This window comes from Sciurus carolinensis, chromosome 9 (assembly GCF_902686445.1).
Source record: "Sciurus carolinensis chromosome 9, mSciCar1.2, whole genome shotgun sequence".
NCBI lineage: Eukaryota > Metazoa > Chordata > Mammalia > Rodentia > Sciuridae > Sciurus > Sciurus carolinensis.
In genome coordinates, this window is record NC_062221.1 from 2,327,664 (window position 1) to 2,344,529 (window position 16,866).

Here is a 16,866-nt window from a genome sequence, read left to right on the forward strand (position 1 = left end):
GAATTATTATGGTTTAGGTCTGAGATTTCCCTCCATTTGCGAGATGATTGGGTTATGAAAGCCTTTATCTACTTAGTGCATTGATCCACTTGAATGGACTAACTGGAGGGTTGTGTAGACAGGTAGGTGTGGCTGGAGGAGGTGGGTCACTGGGAGTGTGCCTTGGGGTTTACACTTTGTCCCTGGTGAGAAAAGCTCTCTCTCTGCTTCCTGACTGCCACCTCCTGAGCTGCTTTCCTCCTCCACATCCGTCCGTCATGATGTTCTGCCTCACCTCGGGCCCAGAGCAATGGAGTCGGCCATCTGTGGACTGAGACCTCTAAGTTGTGAGTACCAAATAAACTGTTCCTCCTGTAAAATCGTTCTTGTCGGGTCTTTGGTCACAGTGGTGAAAAAGCTGACTGACACAAATTGTTTAGTGGTGTTGGCGTGATTAGGGATCGACAAGGTACAACAGAGCACCAGAGGCTGCAAAGGGGGCCAGCCATCACCCCTCCTTGCCCCGACAGGCAAAGGGAGCCATTTCACAGGAACCTACTGAGAGCCGGAGTTGAGGAAGAGGAGCAGAGGGACAGCAGCTGCAGATAAGGAGTCACAGCCCCTTTCAAAACCAAGCGCTAATGGGAAGAAGCAGATTCTCTCTTCTCCATCCAATGATGGTGCCTCCATTGGCCCAAGTCAGCCAGCAGGAAGAGAGCAGGCAGCCTGGTGATAGGCACAGAGGTCAGCTTCTAGACCAAAGGGTAGGGCTGGAGGGCACGTCGGATGGAGAGCCATCTGCCCGGTCCATTGACTCTGTGTTCCACACGCCTCCAAAACTTCCTTCACGACGTAGCTAAAAAATCTCAAACGGACGAATGACTCCTCACGAATCTCCTACATTTCTGTTTCTTTGAATTCATTTTTCTTAATAAGCACAACAAATGTAATTATAGAACTCTTTGTGATTTAACTTATAGAATTTTGTAATATTTTCAAATACGGAAATTCACGAAGTAGAAGAAATCTTTGGTTTGATTGTGTGTCTCAAATTAGATTTTGAAATTGTCAGCACCACCCTTCGGAAGAGGCACGTTCTTCTCGGCCCTTCACCTGGGGTACCAGTGAATACTCAGAGCACCCCACAAAGTTGCTATTCTCAGCTCCTTGTGGAAATGCGGAGACTGAAAGTTAGAGATACTCGAGAATGATTGGAAAATGACTATGTCTTCCATTCTCTAAATTCACAGAGACAAAACAAAAAACATGAATGTTAAAATATTAATGCTAGTTCTTTAATAAGTTAAAAATAAAATCAGTGAACCAGAAGTACTTTTCTCACCACTGAGCTGTGCAGATAGCAGTTGAAATATTGCTACTTCAGTAATTTTAAAGGCTATGATAAAATACCTTGGGAAAGAAATAGCGCTAAAGCCATGATATATTTATTTTATTTTAATTGAAAACTTTTTCCAGAGACATATGCACATTGCTTAATGCTTTCAAGGGATACGTTCGTACAGGTTCTGTATTGCTTATCTGAAATGTTTGGGCCCAGAAGTGTTTCAGATTTCAGATTTCTTGGTATTTTGGAATATCTGCATGCATGTAATAAGATATCTTGGGAGCAGGACTTCAGTGCCCGAAAAGTCTCCCATGATGGAGCACTTCAGATTTTGGATTTTCCTCATATAGATGCTCAACTTGTCATAGAGGAGGAGGAGGAGGAAGAGGAGGAGGGGTGAGGAGGAGGAAGGCATCAAAGAAGAGGGCGGAGAGGTTGGGAACCGCAGTGGTAAATATGGAGGAAATACAGACGCCACGTAATGGTTCTCCAGTTCAGATGATTTTTTAATATCTTTGGAAGGGTAATTTGAAAGTTCTAAACATGAATGACAACAATTATCACATTATTGCCTTTATTGAAAGAGAGGTCGATTTTTAATTAGAAACAAGTTATTTTGTTGTATCAGACATATTAATCTTACATTGTTTTTAACACAATCTAAGATATATTTACTCTTCACATGTGATTAAACTTCTGAATCTGTTTTAATATATTTTTGCAAGAATGTATTGCTTGGCATGTAGAAGAAATTTAACATTTTATTGACTAACCAAGTTCATTCCTAATACTAATGATAACTTAGAAGCAATGAGCACCACAAAGGTTTAGGTTGGGGTCCCCAAAAGCCCCGTCTCACTAAAAGAAACCACAATCCTTTAAGTAAATGGCTGATTTTAGGTCCAGGGCAGGAAATGCACAAAATTAGCCCAGCTATTTTGTTCCAGAAAGCAGGGTATTATCAAAGAATATGAGGGTCATCTCAAAAGGGTGTAGTGGCCGCCGGGAGAGGGCCTGCAGTGGATGCTGGGAGCACCAGCGCATCACCCAAAGCAGAGTGCTCAGGACACACTGAGGCCGCGGCCTCTCCGGCAATCAGGAAGTGGACAACCGTCCAGGGAGCAAGTGTCAGGTAGTTCATAAAACAGGAACAGGAAGGAAGGACACTGCGTGAGGACGTGCTCAGCCTCTGCTTAGTCAGGAAATGCAAATTGAAAATAGTAAGATGCCATTTCCTTACCCATCAGACTGGAAGATCTTTGAAGGTTTCTCCTCACAAATATCTACTCTTGGCAACAGTGTGGGAAAGCAGGAAATATTGGAAGTTCAAACTGGTGAAACAGTTTTGACCTAGAAGTTCGGTAGTAGCAATTAACACTTTAAGGTCTAGACTCTCTGGTCCAACAATTCTCTCCTGTATCCACCTTAGAGATTTGGGCATTCTATTAAAGAGGTCTTTTCTATGGTGTCGATTGGCCATATTGTTTTTAATTCATAAAAAGTAACACAAATTCATTCAATAGAGGAATTTTGTATGTATATGAAATAGCTCAGAAGAATGTCTTGGGAATATCTTCCAGTTATAAATTAAGAAAAAGACTCATAGTGTGGTGCCGTTTACATTAAAATCCCATAAATATTGAATTCTGGGTGGGCAGATAGGTAATTTCGGAGGAAATAGATCTTGAAATATACACACCAAGCTGATAACACTGCTTACCTCAGGAGAGGAAATCACCTCAAAGGGAATTAGAATGACCTTTGGCTCTTTCTTTATTTTTTCATATTACAAAACTCTAAACACGTATTCTTTGTTTTGTATCTTCCAGTGACCTTCTCAGGAAAGTAACGAAGGCCCCGTTTACAGGTGCAGAAACAGGGATAAAAATGATAGCTGGTGTGCCCCAGGCTTAAGTAAAGGTTGAGTTGAAAACTAACTCAGGCTGATCTTAGGGCCTTCATGCAAACTCTCCCCAGATCATAAGGAAAAATGGTTTCGTATTTTTGCACTGATCAGAAGTCTCCAGGGAGCTAGCTGGGTGGAAAGGGGAACTTCCGCAGCCATTGGCATTGGCCAGTTGACTGCATATTGAGGAGACTGGTAAGCAGGGCAGGCCAGACAGGGTGGGCCCAGCAGCAGCCTCTGGGGATGCACACAGGTGCAGACTTCTGTGAGAAGAGGCCAGAGCGCAAGGGCGGAGGCCAGATCTGCCACCCAGAGAGTGCTACCAGGAGGAGGAAGTGGTCTTCAGCCGGCCCTGCGGAGGGAGTCACCGAAGAGGGCTCTGAGCGTCATTTGACTTGGCAGTAAGGAGGTCTTCGGTGATTTCAGCAAGTCCTGATGAATAAAAAGGGCAGAATCCCAAGGCAGAAGCAGGCAGCGTGAGGAAGCCAGGTGGCCCTAGCAGCATGGCGGGTCCTCCACCTTTTGAACACACAACTGCCAGATGACCCAACTCCATTTCTGAGTATATACGCAGAAACACCCAGAGGTGTCTGTTCACCCGAGTCTACGGCAGCACTAATCACAATCGCCAGAAGGTAGGACAGCCCGCAGTTCACCCACAGAGGAACAGAAACACAGTGTGACACGTGGACCACAGAACGCCCTTCAGCCTTGGCAAGCAAGGGATGCCACCACGAGCCAGGTCCTGGCCGGACCAACCCCAAGTGGCAGGTCAGAGCCTACGACAGACAGGAAAGGACACAAGGGACAGCATGGGGACATACTTCACAGCGTCCCTGGAGTCGCCAGAATCAAGACAGAAAGCAGGGCGGTGGTTGCCAGGGCCGAGGGGAGGGGAAACGGCAGGGCGCTCTCCAGCGAGCACTGATTCAGTCCAAAGCCAAAGAAGGTTCTGGAAGAGGCAGTGCCGGTGACTGCACAGCGGGACCAACGTGCCCCAGCTGCACACTCAGGGGCGGTTCAAATGGCCCATGTCACATGATATACATTCTACCACACATACAAAAAAAAGCCTTCAAAAACAGTGTCGACAACTTTCTCAGAGTTCAGAAGAAGGGAAACAGGACTGCGGTCAGTCAGTCGCAGAGAACTTTTTTTTTTTTTTGGCTCCAGGGTGAGAACGTTTTAAGGCGGAGGACAGTGAGCATGTTTTCCATTGGGAAGTGATCATCAGGAAGGCAGAATTGATCGCACACCTACCTTTCGGGGACAAGGGACGCACGCTCTGACACACACAGTCACCTAGCACATTGACATCACGGTCGCCTCCCGTATCCACAGGGAAGCTGTCAGGTGCAGGCGTGAGAAACTGCAGCGTGACGAGCCTCATGTGATCAGGTTTTCCCTATTTTGTTCTCAAACAGGGCTCTTCACCTCAGCATATGAATTTTTTTCTGTCCGCATTAAATCAGGAGCCTTCACCTTTCCCCTCTAAGGAAGTGCTTTCTGGCTTCTCTCTGGCGTACTTGCATTGCGAGCATCGCTGCTCTTGCACCTGGGCCCTCAGTAAGCACAGTGAAGGCTACTTGAACACAAGCATTGCGATGCGCCCGTGGGTCTGTCGATTGCAGTGATGCTGGGTGACTAACGGAGGGGTGGCGCACGCAGCGTGGATGCACTGGACAAGGGGGTTTCATGTTGTCGCTGATGCAGAGCAGGTCGGCCCGAGGTTTCCTCATGTCAGTCAGGGCTGCGTGCCATTTTAAACTTATGAATTATTTCCGCAGCTTTCCGTTCGTGTTTTCAGGCTGTGGCTGCCCACTTGTAACTGGAACCTCAGAAAGGGCAACCACGTCTGAGGAGACACTACAGTACCCTCAGATATTGAGGACTGTACTTCCTGAAGCAAGACTGGGCCTCTGGGCCAGATGAACTTAGTGTTTCATGATACTCACATGCAGTGATAATTAAAATTCATCTAAATGTGCAGAATCTAAGAAGTCTTCATTATGTCAACAATGATTTCTTCAAAACATGTCCTACAATTACCTCACTAAAGAATTCAAATTAAATTTGATGTTGGCAACACTTGGGGATTTGGGTTTTTTGTTGTTCTGGCCTGCATTTTTTTGTTGTTTTCTTTTTGTGGTGTCCTTACGGGGCCGGTTTTCTTAGTTTGGTATATTTCTTTTTACTTCCTATCAATTCACACTGAATTTGAGGTCAGGTGAAATGAAAAATATTCTAATCACTCCCTAATCTATTGCCACTTTGGAAATAGGATTAAATAAAAAGCAAAGAATGCGATACTCCGAGAGCTGGCTGGTTGCTGAAGTCTTGCGGTGGGTGGAGGTTTGCATAACTCTGTCATTCTCGCTATCCACGCCCACCCACTTCCCTACTGACGAGGGAGGGTTGGAAGAGCTGCTGCCACTTGGCGCCCATGGCTTTTATCATCTAGCAGCCTGGGCATGGGAGAAACATGCCTATCTGTATATTTAGACAGACAGACAGCCTTTTATCTGAAGCTGACAACAGCATTTCCTTTGATCAACTGTCTATGATCTTTTTCAACCAACCATTGTCCCTATGGTCTTTTAAATATTTTCATTTACTTCTCAAACTTAACCAGTTAAATGCTCAACATTGCAAGAGCTGCACCTGTTTTTTGCTCTTGTGGCTTGAATTATGATAGATCATGGATAAGGAACAGTTTCAGTTTTGCAGTGCTTTATCTGTATGTAACAGACAACTACGCATGAGAAAGGAAGTTAAGACTTAAAGGTAAAAAACCACCACCAGTTTCCAGGAAAATGGCCACTTACTGCACTTGAACTTGGGTTCTCTCTCTCTCTCTCTCTCTCTCTCTCTCTCTCTCTCTCTCTCTCTCTCTCTCGCACTCCCTCCCCCCCAGATGTTTACAGTCAGATTATCATTTAGTTTACATCCCAGGGACTTTAAATTAACTACATATAAAAGTAAGCGCCTGCCCCATGTATTGGTTTCACAGTTTTCTTCTGCATACGGTTTTTCTTCCGCTTTTTTTTAATATCATTTAACCACATAGGAGATGTTTCCTCATGTACATGAGCACTACTTAACCAAGTATAGATTTTAAGAACTTAACTGTTCTAAAATATGCTTAACAGATAAATATGCATATACATTAATTATTTAGGCACAGATGCACAAATTATAGCCTGTTTCCATGATTCCAAGTGTAGGCTTTGTGAATAATTTACCATTTCCCATAGAATTTATAAAGCAGAATGACTCTGGTGTTTCACAACTTCCTCTTTTGGTGCACTATTCTTTTGCTGAGGAAAAAAAAAAGTAAAGTGACTAGAGAAGAGGTCGGTAGAGAAACAGATCTGGAGGGGCTGGGAGTTCAGCTCACCAATGAAGCAGCAGCTTGATGAGCAGCTCTAGATAAGACGAAGAGGTAAGAAGAAAGCGGCATTTTTCATTTTGTGATTTGAATTATTATTTATATACCCCAAATTTAAATGCTGACCAGTTTACAAAATAGGTTATATAGACCTGATTCTTCTACTCAAGGAAGTAGTAAATGTTTGAAATGAAAAAATTTAATAAATTTACAGTTTCAATTTCACTCACAGCCTTCTGAAAAGCTGGAAAAAATTTAAGATTGTCATTATCTCCAAATACGTTACCTGTAAAGCAAAATATTTTCTTTCTTGTGTGTGAAGAGGCTTCTGGATGAACAATAGAGAACTTTCTTTCTTCCCCTACCATCAGTTTATCCCTAATATGTCTCGATTTTCTCACATGATCTCTTGTTCATTTTGCAGAACCTTCCAGAAAAAAATACATTTTTTTAACCCACCATGAAAATTCATTGAATTATTTCAAATGTAACATTTCAGTTTATTTGTCATATCATCATATGATGATGATACTTAAATTTAGAAAGAGTAATTTGTGAAGATAGCATGATTTTAAAGTCCAAATAAGATAAGTAAATCTAACTTTAGACATGATCTTCCTAATAAGATTCATCAGTATTTATAATACTTAAAAATGGAGTAAGAACGAAAACCAAGATCATTTGAATAGCTGGAGACCAAGCTCGGCTGAAGGGGCTCCCGTCAGTCAGATCCCGGTGGGGACCCAGCAGGACTGTTTCTCCTTGTTTGGACAAGCCCAGGACAATGGCTACTCAGATCAGCTCTGCGTAATACAGCAGTCTTCAAGGGACAGCAATCTTTAAATCTTCCTTTTAAAAGCTGTTGGTTTCTTTATACTTCAGTGAAGACATTACCTGGCATTTCATTGAATGCAGCTTTTAAGAAAAATGGTGTTTTAAGTGAACCGTTCTTATCCTGCAGATGTGGAAGTTGTTCGCCCAAACGCTCTGTCTTTTAAACCTCGTGAGGTGAACACTATGCATTCGCTGTTTGAGATTTGCTAAAGTAAATATCCCAAGTAAGATATGAGAATACTCATTTGACTTGGTTTGCTTTTTAAATTAGACTAATCTCATGACTTTCTGGAGGAAAGTTCTTAATATCCCATCAATGAATGGGTTTACCTTTTAAAACATTTTTGTAAATTTTGTGAAATATGTAATAGAACTAATAGAACACACAGTCCTGTTGGTTGTATTACGTTACCTGGTACCCACTTTTTAAAAAAATCTATTTTCATGTAACATGCTATAACAATAGTTGGTATCTTTCGATTACAGGGACAAGGAAAGCAGATTGGTAGTGTTATAAATTCAGAAAATGAACTATGGACACGACTTTGACATTTTTAGCTAGATAAGAATTTTAAATTGTTGATCATTGTGAGAAATCCATTAAAATTGTGCAACTTCATCTTTACGTTTCACATAGTAATTAAACACTGCTTCCATTAGAACTTATGTTAATTTAGTTCCTCTCTTAACACCCATGTCTCTTTTTTCAAACAATGAAGTATTTCTGAATGGACACAATTTTGGGTATGAGATATTTTGACATCGTGAACTCTTGAGTGTTGTGGGGAAGTTACAGAGAATGGTGTGGCTCTATCTGGGGGACAAACAGCCCTGAGGAAATGGAGCCCAGGGACGGCAGCCTGCGTTGCTCTCCGCTGTAACTCAGGGTTGCAAGTGAAGACCAAGGAGGCCCAGAAAATGCTGTCCTGCAGGAAGGACAGATGTGCTGCTATTCTTGGAAATTGTGAAGGTCTGAGTGAGCAGCCTAGTTGTAGCTTGTTGAAAATGAGTTCAGAATTTGTTCTCTCTTTGTGAAAATTCTATTTACAGAAGGAAAAACTGAGGGATCCTCGGGCGGAGCTTCCAGGACACGCAGGGACGGTTGAGGGGACTTGCTCGTCAAGATTAGCATTGCGTATCTTCTCATGGGCTGTCATTTTAAAAAAGCACTCAGAATCTGGCCCTGAATCCAACATTTTTAAGTGAAACTGGATACATTGTAAATAATTTATTGCTCAAAACCAAATTTTGACTTTTGAACTGTGTAGTTCAGGACATTTCGTGAGAGTATATTCATGCAATGATATGCAGGACAGAAACTTTCTTTGAGTCTTACATAACTTGGAACTGCGCAACTGCTCAGCATCATGGTGAAGCCTGGGGTCTGTCTTAATAAGACATGGCTGGCCTTGGACATGTGGGCCATCTTGCTGGGGGTCTGTGTGACTGCAGAAAGCCAGGGGGCCCCAACTCTCTGTTAGTGGGTGTGTCCTCCTGCTTCCCAGAAGGACCTCCCAGTGTCCCCTGGAAGAAGACCAGCTTACAGAGGGCTCTCTCCCACCCTGACACATAGGCAAATACATTATTTTTCAAACAATGATTTCACTTGGGAACAACCCTGCTATTTGTTTTTGACATAAATGACAAGACTTTCAAAAGAACATTGAAACATTTATTTTTCACTTAGTTGTTTTGTTTTTTTCTTCTTCCCATCGTTTTCCCATTTGCACCAGTGAAGAGGAGGAAGTCGGTTGCCTGAAAGAAAATTTATGGTTTGGGTGCAAACTAGGAATGTTCTGATTTCAAAACCAAAACTCCTCTGAACCTAGATATTGTGGGTCTTTCCACCTTTTAAAAGCAAATTTGTGTCCTCCTATGTCTGTGGAACACCCATCTATTTTAATAAACGTGACTCCAAATAAGTGTCACAGTTACATTTTCATATCCACTCCACTAGAAATACATCCCAAAAAACAGGAAAATTACTGTGCTCACAAAATAGCAGCCATGAGAGCGAATATGCCCTGCAATGATAGATCGGCATCTCACTTTCAAACACAAAGTAGTTTGTGCAAATGTGAAAGATAAGCGCAAGCCATTTTGTGTTCTGAATATTTGTACATAAAAAAATAAATGAAATGCACTTTGGCTTATATATCTGCACTGTAAAAACATAGACTTTTAAATATACTGTTTGCTAATTTTTTAACCTTTAAATGTAGATTATTTGTGTTTGAGAATTATTTTCCATCACTTTCCTGACGGCATTGATGCTTTTTACTATTTTTTTATGAACTAAAATTTGGCACTTAGATTTAGTGTTTTCAAAATTCTTTGCAGTTTTATTTTTTGCCATCATACATGTATACCAAAAATAAGTTTTCACTTAATATTTTGTTATTTTTAACATTACCTAGGTAAATACCAGGTTTGTGTTTTAAAATCAAAATTCAAAGAGAAATGACATTGGAATCATGAGTTAACCCTGGAACCGTGGAAAACAAATTATAAATCAAGTTAGCCTAAAGATGTTGCTCCGTGAACTATTGTAAAATTTCACAGTTCAGTATTATTTTGCTTTAAAAATGTCTTATTATAAGCCTTTACCTTTTTTTAATTAGTAGTAGTTATCACATTCTCAAAATCATTCTCACCTTGGAAACAAATACATAGTAATACGATTTTGAAAAACAGCACCACAGTGTGTTCTGATTCTGGAAAAAAAACATAAAATTACTAGAATTTTATGAATTTACTTTCATTCATTTTATTTTCACTTTGCACAAGAAAAGAATTTAAGCAGTTGCATTTATTCTTTGCCGTGGTGAACAGATCTGAATCAGAGGAGTAGCAGAAACACTCTCCATGAAATTAGGCTGCTTTCTAAATAAACAAATAGAAAAATCCTATATGTATGGTGGCAATGGTTTTTTTTCAAAAAGCTCACCAGAAATTCTTATTAATTTTTCAAAATATTTTTATTTAGGAATAACTCAGGCTCAAAAAGTTGTGGAAAATAAAAGTATAATGAATACCTTTCTGTCCTTGATTAGATGTGCTTGCTCTCATTATTTTACCTCGTTTGATATCTAATTTGCTCTTACTTTTTTTTATCCATTTCTTCCTGTAACAATAATTCTTTTCCCCTGAGCCACTTGAGAGTAAGTTACTATGGCCTCTCACCCTGTGTGCAGCTCCCCAGAACAGAGACGCTTTCTTACAGACCAGTGGCTCATCATTGGCTGCCTCACAAATGTGCAGCACTTTATCTAATATTTGTCCATTTTCCAGTTTTGTTGCTTATCTGTTGATGCCCTTGATAGCGATTTCCCCGCTAGGGGATGATCCTGTCTAGAATCAGTTATCACATTTAGTTGCCACCTCTCTTTTTAAATTTTTAATTGACAAATAAAATTGCATGAATTTCCTGTGCATATCGTATTTGAAACATGTATACATTGTGGAATTTGAGCTAATTAACATAGGCTTTACCCCATCTACTTATTTTTTTTTTGTGGTGGTATAACAATGAAAATCTACTGTCCTAGCATTTTTCAATAATTCCATACATGTTGCTAACCATAGTGGTGATGTAGTACCATAGATCCTGAGTGTCCTGTCCTTTATTCTTTTCTAACGTGGAACATTTCTATATCGTGTCTTTGTTTCTTATGAAATTGAAGATTTTAAAGAACACTGACACTTTTTAATTTACTTTTTAAATTTAAATTTATTTCTAATGGTACATAAAACAGAAGACTCACACACACATGGGCCACCACGTGATGTTTCAAAACATATGTAGGTCATGGACATTGAATAATGTTCCAATCAGGGTGAGCCTGTTTATTTCCTCATGTTTATCTTTTCTTTATGGTGCAAACATCCGTGCTGCTCTTGAAATATACAGTAGAGTACTGTTGCCTGTAGTATTTTCCCATTTTAATAGCACGTTTCTCATTTTGTGCTTGTGAGATTCCCCCATGATTCACTTGCAATTCTGTATTTCTTGTTAGAGCACTGCACAGGTGACATGGCCTCTCATGCTGACACCTGTGGAGGCCCTCGGTGCTCACCTGTCCCGCCTGGTGAGGTGGCCTCTCATGCTGACACCTGTGGAGGCCCTCGGTGCTCACCTGTCCCGCCTGGTGAGGTGGCCTCTCATGCTGACACCTGTGGAGGCCCTCGGTGCTCACCTGTCCCGCCTGGTGAGGTGGCCTCTCATGCTGACACCTGTGGAGGCCCTCGGTGCTCACCTGTCCCGCCTGGTGAGGTGGCCTCTCATGCTGACACCTGTGGAGGCCCACGGTGCTCACCTGTCCTGCCTGGTGACAAGGCCTCTCATGCTGACACCTGTGGAGGCCCACGGTGCTCACCTGTCCTGCCTGGTGACAAGGCCTCTCATGCTGACACCTGCGGAGGCCCTCGGTGCTCACCTGTCCCGCCTGGGAGGATGCCCTTTGCTGGTGCAGACCTTGATGGTCTCGGTAGTGGAATGGCAACTCCTCACCAGCTCGCCCTGGGATTTAGCGTTGACAGCCAGTCTTTCCTATGAAGGTTACAAGATCATGCTCACTCGCGTCATCGCTCCTCTTCTTCCCATTCTACTGTGGACACGAGAGCTGCTCTGCTGTTTGTTTAATGACATTAATCTTATGTTTCTCTGTGCTTCTTGTCTGAACTCCCGAACTCCCAGTTCTTCGACGATTCTTGCTGCCTTAATCATGGGGTGTCAGGCTGCCCACACCAGCCGCCCAGCGCCCCCTGTCCTTCCGTCCTGTGGCCCTGCGGGTTCTGCGGGGAGGAGTGAGCCCCTCTCCTCCAGCTCCAGCCTGGGCTCTGCACTCGTGCTGCTGGTATCAGGGCGTGGCTGTGAGCCCCGAGGTCAGTGCGGAGGCGTCCTGCAGAGTCCCCCGCCACGCCGACCGCTAATCACAGGCCCACGGGCAGCTGGGAAGAGGAATGCGCAACGCCTTCGTGCCCGCCACTCGGTTCTCACTTGCATGCACACACGTGAGCCCGCTGTCCCCTCTCCAGTCCACCCTTGCGGGGTGGCTGCCCTCCCCGTCCGGCGTCCTCCAGGATGCTGACGGCATCATGTGGAGACCCCGTTCACTGGCGCGGCATCGCTAGAGCTCGGTAGACCCGCCTGGGTTAGGTCACCGCCTAGCACGTCTTCTGCAGGGGCGGTCGGGGGTCCCGCACCTCTTCCTGGTCGCACCACCTCCCGGGAACGCTCCGTCCGTAGATCGCCTGGATTCGTTCTTCCCTCTTCTTCCTTTCCTCCTTCCCTCCCTCCGCCTTTCTGGCTTTCTGCTCAGGGTGGCCACGGTGTTAATTTCAAATACAGTTAAGTCTGTTTCGGTTCCTTTCCAGTTTCAGGGCTTTTTCTCCTTACAACTTTTATTGGTTTGCTTTTATTTTTTGAGTAGATCGATTTTTTAAATCTTTCTTTTTAAATTGTGGAGTCAAAGTGCTACTGACTCTAGACATTTTTATTAAAGCTGATATGTTCTAATTTGAATGTTATTGATAGGATTCACAAATGCCTACTTGAGTTATTGATCAAAATTTTATCTTTGTATTTCAATTCTGCGCCGATCTACATTTAGTCTGATGTCCAAATATTTTATATTTAGCTATTTGATATCAAAGAATCTTGAATCTTGATTGCTCTTTGATATTCTAAAAAGTGACCATCAAAAAATAAAGTAGTTATTCATGGTCACACTGAGACTTGGTAAACCTTATAGATTTCAGAGGCTTTTTTAGAGTTAAAGATATATACAGCATCATATTTATAGAAAAAATAATTAAGGAAGTAAGAAAAAAGGAAACTGGACTTTTGCAGTGAACACTGGAAAACTTCTCTGCCTTTTGTATATGGTTATAGAATGTTCCTGTTCACCACCTCCCATGTTCAACTCCAGGAAACATGCTCTGATATTTGTGGTGGGAAGAGAAAGTGGGTCAGGGTCAAAAGTTTAATTTTCAGGTACCAGTCTACACTATCTGACTGTGGGTCCTGAATAAGTCACTTTTCTCTGGCCAAGTGTCGCGCCCCACAACTTAACTCGTAAGAAGTCACATGGCCTTGACTTTCCGCCACTTCTGGTCTGGCCCTCAGCCGCCTCTGCTCACCGGTGCCCCCGGGCACCTCACAATCCCCTGGCCCCAAGCAGAACTCAAGCCCTCGCTCCATCCCCGGTCTGCTCAGTAGAACATCGCCTCGCCCGGGCTATGCAGGTGATTTCTTTCTGCCTTTTTCTCCTCTTTATTCATCTATCAGCAAGATTGGTTCATATCCAAAATAGCTGCAGACGCTGGGCAGACTCTTCCTTGTGCATCGGAGCAGGAGGTAGGATGCTGCCCTCTGGCTGGTTTGTGTGTGGTGCTGGGATTGCACCCCGGGCTCCCACACGCCAGGAAGCCCTCCATCACCCCACCGCACGCCCAACCCTCCTCTCTTCCCTTGTTCAGCCTCCTGGGAAACTTTCTCTTCTCAAATCCTTGCCATGATCCAAGATACAAATCACATCACATGGCTCCGGCTCAAGATCCTTCGGTTGATTTTTATTTTAATTAGGATAGAATTCAAATTCCTCACTGTGACTGTGTCATGGTCTCTGCCTACCTGTGCTCCCTCCCAGCCTACCCTGCGCTCCTTCACTCACCAGGGCCTGGCTCCACTCCTCATTTTGCCCCCAGAGTACCGGGAGCTCATTCCTGCCCCAGGGACTTTGCAAATGCTCACTCCTCTCTGCTTGCCGTGCTCCTCCCACACCTTCTGTGACACAGCCATTTCCTTATTCAGGTCTCTGCCCATATGTTCCTCCTAAGAGGTGGTTCCCATGAACACCACATATTTACAGAGTCCCTAGCCCAGTCACTCTCTACCATTAATACTGCAAAGTTTTTGGCTTTTTTTTTTTAGTTCCAGGAATTGAACCTAGGGGTGCCGTAACCACTTAGTCACATCTCCAGCCCTTTCAATTTTTTATTTTGAGACAGGGTCTCACCAAGTTGCTGAGGCTGGTTTTGAACTTGCGATCCTTCTGCCTCAGTCTCCTGAGCTGCGAGAGTGGCAGGTGTGGCCAGCGTGCCCTGCACGAAGTTGTGATCTCTCTCTCTTTATTCAACAATTGTCTGTTCTTCCTACTGAAGACGCAGGTTCCAGAGACACGGGCTGTGAGGCCTGGGCCCAACTCCAGCTTCTACTCAAACACATGGAGCATAGTTTGTGCTCAATATGAAAATGATGATCAAGTCAAAGACCTTAATGTTTCTGACTCTTGTATGACAATAAAGTGGGCAAAATAAAAGTAACTGCGTCCCAGGCTGTCCCGAGGAGGTCCTGGCCATAGCAGCTCTGCAAATGGCCGTGCCTCTCTCAAGGGGAGACACTGTGTTCACGTCTGAGTCCCCAGAACTGAAACCCAAAAGTGGCTGCTGGAGAAGCACGCGGAGAAGCTCTCTCTGCTCTGTGTCGCCCTCTTCCCCTGAGTAAAAGAGACAAGCGCACTGTGGTTGCCCCTGATGTCTGAGAATCCCAGGGCAGCACTCTGAGCGGCTTGCCCCGCCCTCCTTGCCCTTCCAACCAAGGAAAACAGGCCAGGTGCTTGGGCAGTCCAGGGTCGGGCCTCCTGGAGCCAGATGGAGCCCCCGCCACCCAGCACCCTCCTGAGGAGCCATCCCTGGCTGGGCCGTCTCTGCATGTGGTCCACATGTTGCCTTGTGATGACTTCCTGCAGCTAGTCTCGATTTTGAAGTGGATGGTAAAGCTACTCTGGGAAAACTGGTTTCTCGTACATTCAAAATATCAAGCTCAGAGATGTGAGCATGACCTGGTTCTTGAGATGATCAGACCCTAAATGGTGAGACAATGACAGTCACAGAGTAACAGCATCGCTATTACAGGTTGCACGGGTTTTGGAGTATCGTGTGGCAGGCACCTCACAGGATCAACTAAAGCAGCGTCCTCAATAATCCTGCGAAAGGAGGATTGTTAGTCCCATTTCACAGATTTAACCAAAAAAGGAGAAATCCAGAGAGGCAGTAGTTTGAAAACGGTCACAAGATCCATCCCAGTGCACCTGTCTCTAGGCTGGCTCTTCCCCATGTGATCATGGCGCCTCCACTGTTTGTTTGAGAAGCTAAGAGGCAGATTTGTGGTTCAGATCCTGTTAAGAATTTGTAGATTTAATGGCGCAACCCTGACCCAGAAAAAAGAAACCTACACTCTAGTAGAAGAAAGATCAGAAGTAGATTTTCAGCCACAGCCTGAAAATATCAGGTGTCACATGAAAGAGTGACACAGAGGTACCACAGGGCCAGGGACAGCACACGGCCCTCTAGACGGGCTCCAGTGTCGACCCCCACTTCGGCTCATTAGTGGGAGAAATCTGGGATAAGAAAAGTCCAGAAAAAATTCAGAGAAATGAAAGCCGATGATACTGTTGCCTGAGTTTAACGTGGAACCCTTGCCTTCTGCTCTCCGGTCCCACCCAGAGGGGTTGGCGGCCTGTGGTTCGTCTCAGGAAGTGGGCTGTGCCTCTTGTGAGAGTTTCTGTTTCCATCTGAAGGCAGGCTGCTCCAGACCCGCCTGTCCAGCACTGGGCACGGGCCCCTGCGCCCCAAGTTGGGGAAAGAGCGGCAGAGGAGGTCCAGGAGCCCTCGAGGAGCCTTTAGTTTAGAGGGAGAGGCGATGAGCAATGTCCAAGAGAGACATTTTAAAGGGGCTTTCAATGCAATATGCCCAGAAAACGTAGCGGGATGGAAACTAGAGGAGGGAGGCTTTTCACCGCAGTGGCCTCTGAAAGGGGAAGGTTCCAGCCAAGCCCTGACAATGACAAGATGGAGTGCCCGAGGGCACTCAGACAGGAGCGACCCAGGGAGAGCCATCGCCAGCCCGGGGCAGGAAGGAGTGGCATAGCGCAGGGCAGACCGGAGGGCGCGTCTCAGAAGGAGGCGGCCATGGGGACACGCCATCCTCCCTGACACCAACCTGGAAACTGTCGTGTGAAGAGAGCAGACATAGCTCAACAGGCTTTGTGGAGATAGATTTTTATGTTAGCTGGGTCCTGAAAAGGCAGGTCTACCTTCAGAGGTCAACCACATTGACAAGGCAAGAGCCTGTCGTTTCAGGTCAGCTTTGATCAAAGTGAGAAGGGCTCCAATATTATTTAAATTTGTCACCCTAAGATGTTCAGCAGAATCGCCATGGAGTAATTGACCCTCGTCTTGGCCGGTCAAAGTGTCACACTGACGTCTGGTAGCAGTGTTGCCATGACCTTGATTTCTGCATCCACGAGAGGCGAAAGGACTGGATTCCAGTCCCCGAGACCTCGGATGTTCCTGTGTTCATGCCTCAGGCCCAACATCATGACACCTGGGCCTGTGTCAATATCAGCCTGT

General features: G+C 44.5%; 1 protein-coding gene across 1 annotated transcript in view; it reads left to right on the forward strand.

Moving 5' to 3' along the window:
* Nucleotides 1-6,585: 6,585 nt before the first annotated feature.
* Mbnl1 (muscleblind like splicing regulator 1) overlaps nucleotides 6,586-16,866 on the forward strand; it is a 179,736-nt gene continuing 169,455 nt past the window's right edge. The window contains exon 1 of the mRNA XM_047563596.1: nucleotides 6,586-6,672. The gene's annotated coding sequence lies outside the window, so the exon portion shown is untranslated. The remainder of the gene's footprint in view (nucleotides 6,673-16,866) is intronic.